The sequence below is a fragment of the Rosa chinensis genome, chromosome 4 (assembly GCF_002994745.2).
Source record: "Rosa chinensis cultivar Old Blush chromosome 4, RchiOBHm-V2, whole genome shotgun sequence".
In the NCBI taxonomy this organism is placed as follows: domain Eukaryota; kingdom Viridiplantae; phylum Streptophyta; class Magnoliopsida; order Rosales; family Rosaceae; genus Rosa; species Rosa chinensis.
Window position 1 is genome coordinate 4,844,879 of NC_037091.1, and position 4,578 is coordinate 4,849,456.

Below are 4,578 nucleotides of genomic sequence, written 5' to 3' on the forward strand. Positions count from 1 at the left end.
CCATTGAGTTCAGCGGAACCTCTGCCAGATCACAGATGCCGTCATAATCTGCCAAGAGAAGCATCAAATTGTTAAAGACCCACAGTCCTCCATTCAAGACGTGATCCTTCATCTTCTGCTCCTTGAACAGGAAAACAAGGATCCCTTCTTCCTATTCATGAATCAGAACTCGCTCTTTTAAACCCCAGATGTCAGAAACAGCCAGGGATAATGACGGAAGCAACACCCGTTTCTGAGAGAGCAAGCGGCCACATACATATAAAAATGGATTGTGGATTGCATCCTCACCCCCAACTAGATGCATGATAATCTCCTCTGCCGACATCATATCAGAGTTCGATTAGTTTCCCCGCTAGGGACAAAGCTCTAGCAGAGACAAAAAGGCGACTATCCCAAGTAATCCAATTTTAAGGTCCCTTGCCAAAAAGCATATTCGAGTAATTCATGACTCTAACTCTTACGGTCACTACTAGAATAATGTTAATAGACATCATGTCATAGACATCAGTCAGGAATTCATGCGATGTAAAAGAGATTTGTAATATCAGTTCTTGGAAAACCGATTTCTATTGGTGCAATTAACATCGTTTATCATTTTTGACCGATGTCTCTATTTTTTTGCAAAATTTTGAGAAAGCGCGGAAACGACTAAGTTACAAAATTGATTAGGCGGGGGAACAAAATTTCGTTTGCCTCCAACACTTAGTCAGTTTCCCACGCGACTACACTTGGTCAATTTTCTCTCTCAAACCCTAAACAACACGACACCACGACTACACTTCGTTTGCCCTTCTTCCTCATCCTCCTCCTCCGACCAACTCTACTGCTCTCTGCCTCAGCCTCCGCCTCCACTCTCCTCCACCTCCGCTATCCTCCTCCTCCTCCTCTTCCTTTAGCACACCTGTTCTCTCATCTCTCTTCTCAAAATCACCAGATCTGCTAAAGACACAGTTCACGCCGGAGCTCCGCCTTGCCCCTCCTTCTTCTCTTTTCTCCTTCCACCCCAACGGTATCACTTTCATCTTTATCCTCTCAATTTTGCTTGAAATTATGTTCATGTTCAGTGCGTTTTAGATTCCTTCGTTGTTGATTTTGCTTCTCTGGACCGCTAGTAGCTCTTTTGTTCTTAATTTTAGTAGAAATTGCCTTCTTCAGATGATGAACCGAACCCAAAGTTTTCGATATTGCAATGGGCGTTTGTGTAATTTGGAGGTGATGGAGTGATGGATTGATGGGTATTGGGTAGTCGATGATTTGCGGATAATCTAGTAGTTGTTGATGGAGTGATGGGTATTTTATTTTGGGTAGTTGTTGATTTGCTGATAAATTGAAAGCCACTGGATTTTCTGGGTTGTGTTTCTGGGTTTTGGGGGTTGTGTTTGAGGTATCTGTAACGGGTTTTGAGGTAGCTGTAATGTGTTTGAGAAGCTAAGCACCTTCTTCTTCTTCACATAGAACTAGAAAGAGAACGGGAAGCTCTCAAGGCCTCAATCATCTTCTCCAGGTAATAATCAATCTGAGGTATGTAGGAGACAAGGGGAAACGATCAGTAGGGGCCACAAAAATTATGAACTCATGCTCAATTTGCAGCTTGGAATTAGGTAATTTTTAATATAAAAAATTCATCTTTAATTGATTAATATTTTAGCACATTTTATATATTTATTAGTGTAATTTGCTTCATGCTCGATAATCTTTTGGATTATATTTATATGTATGTTAATCATTTCATGCACATAGGCATTCTGTTGGAAGACCAAGGCCGTCTGGATCCCTTGATCTAAAGCCTTCTGCTTTCGACCCCAGAGAAAAATATTGGACAAGGTTTCCTCCTGAAGGATCCAAATACACTCCACCACACCAATCTTGTGAATTTAAATGGAAGGATTATTGTCCTTTAGTCTTCAGGTAACTAGATCTTGCCTTGCTATCTATGTTTGCTTCATCAGTTAACTACTAGTTAGCACATTTGTGTATAAAAAAATTTAAAATAAAATTTGCAGAACTCTTAGGAAGTTGTTCAAGGTGGATGCAGCTGACTGCATGCTCTCTATCTGTGGGAACGATGCTCTTCGAGAACTTTCTTCTCCTGGTAAAAGTGGTAACTTCTTTTACTTGACTAATGATGACCGATACGTGATTAAAACAATGAAGAAAGCAGAAGTAAAAGTGAGTTCTCTAGTAGTTTGTACTCAATTCACCATATAAATTTTTTGAAAAAAAAAAAAAGTACTGGTTCTAACCAAATAATGTTTCATGGTGAAGGTTCTTATAAGGATGCTCTCTGCCTATTACAACCATGTTCGAGCATATGAGAATACGCTGGTCACTAAATTTTATGGTCTACACTGCTAAAGCTAACTGTGCAACCTATTCAAAAAAAGGTAATTTGTCCAAGAGTTGCTAAGCCTATAGCTGGGCTAAACTTCAAACTAAGTAATGTGTTTGTAGTTTTTACAAAACATGGTAAGCATTTAAATATTATTATCTGTCTTATGATGTTTCAGGTGCGATTTATTATTATGGGAAATCTGTTTTGTTCCGAATATACCATTCATCGACGTTTTGACTTGAAGGGATCTTCCCTCGGTCGAACAACAGTTAAGACTGAGACAGAAATTGATGAAACGACCATACTTAAAGACCTAGATCTTAACTTTATATTTCGACTTCAGAAGTCATGGTTTCAAGAAATCTGCAGGTGAACTGGTCTTTTGTTTTCTGTATTTCGTTTTCTAGTGACATTTTAAAGCAATTACAATTTGAAATGGCAGTTCTATTTTTTTGCAGATTGAGGAGTTGTATTCATTGGACATTATTCTCTGAACAATCTGAGGTATGTCAGTAGCTGTTTAAGCTTTCGCCACCTTGTTAGATATATTTATATAATCTATTTTAAGTTTATATCTTTCTGCCACTGTTTTAAGTTTATATCTTACTGCAAGCTAGTGATACTGATTGATTGGAATCTAATTGATTGGAATCTAATCGATTGGAATCTAATTGATTTGAATCTAATCGATTGGAATCTAATTGATTGTGTTTTTGCATGTCTTCAGATACTGTAATCGGTTTTCCAAGTTTAACGCTTTGTGCTGGTGAAATTTTTTGCTGTGATTTTGGTTTTTTAACTTGAAACTTTTTGATTGAATTGTTCATAGGTTGAATTTGGTTTTTTATTTTTGTAGTCTGTGCTTAATCTGGAGGTTGTACATATTGAAGGGGGAGAGGTTTGTATTGGAAACAAGAAAAGAGGTTGGGTTGGTAATTTTATTCATCTTTGTTGTTATTTTGTAAACTGTACTGGTTATGGTTTTCAGTGGAAAATATGGGGTTTATGAGACTAGACTTATCAGGCCAAACTGTTAATCTTTTCTGCTTAAATCAGGTTGCCGTTTCCTATCTTTATATTTAATGTATAGAAGTATGTGATCGGGTATATGTTGAGTTGGTTGGTTAGGATATTTCATTTTGTTTGGGTTTTGATGTGGTGCATTTGATCAAAAAGTGTTGGCCTGCCAATTTGTACATTTTCTTTCGTATATTTAAGCAAGGGCCTGCTGGTATTTTGGTTTTCCAATGCAGATTATGAACTTTTTCTTCCATGACAGAGGTTTAGGCTTACAGGAAAGAATTTCTTGAAAATATTTTAAGTCTAGATACAATTAAACTTGCTTTTCTCTGCTGACTTCATATGCAATTGCAATGTTTTGAAGTATGAGAAGTATGATTCATTTGATTTATTGCAGGAATCCAAAGATAAAGGAGACTCCACATATCACTGTTCATGATTAGAAGTGGCTACTTAGCATAGTTGCAACACATATCCTACGAAAGTAAGCTTCTGAGGACAATCTTTGTTGGAAAATTACCGGTGAAGGTGAAGAAGAAGGTCTTGATCAGGGAGTTCATTAAGTTTGAAGAGGTGGAGCCCGTGAGGATTTGATCTGAACCGATAGAGGATGTGAGTATTTGAAAGGCTAGATTTTGCTGACCATTTTGTAGTAGATGTGGTAATATCAGGATGAATTGTGAACAAATTATACTGCATGTAGTTATTGCAGTAGTGGTATCTTCTACACTAGCCTTAAAGTAGGTTAGGGTTTATTGTGCAAAACTTTTGAAACTACCTCAAGCTCTAATTTTGGATAGAAATTAATACAATTCCCTAATATTTAAAGTATATTTGAATTTCATGTTATTTGTGGATCAGCTTTCTAGTACCAAATACAGCAGGAAAGGGTTATGAAAAAAAAATCAGTTACTGATGAAGAACTGATGTCAGAAAACAGAAATTACATCAGTTTGAAAACAAAAACCGATGTCAGAAAAGAGAAAATATATCAGTTTGGAAACAAAAACTGATGTCAAGAATGCGAAAATACATTAGTTACCAAACAAAAACCGATGTCTAGCATTACTATGAACATCGATATATAAACAAAAACGATGTCTAGTATAAATATAGACATCGAGATATAAACAAAAACTGATGTCTAGATTACTATGGACATCGATATATAAACAAAAACCGATGTCTGGTATAACTACGGACATCGATATATAAACAAAACCGAT

The 4,578-nt window shown here is 36.7% G+C and overlaps 1 pseudogene; it reads left to right on the forward strand.

The window, feature by feature from the left end:
* Positions 1-1,189: 1,189 nt before the first annotated feature.
* LOC112198665 lies at positions 1,190-4,201 on the forward strand (annotated as a pseudogene).
* The last annotated feature ends 377 nt before the right edge of the window (positions 4,202-4,578 follow it).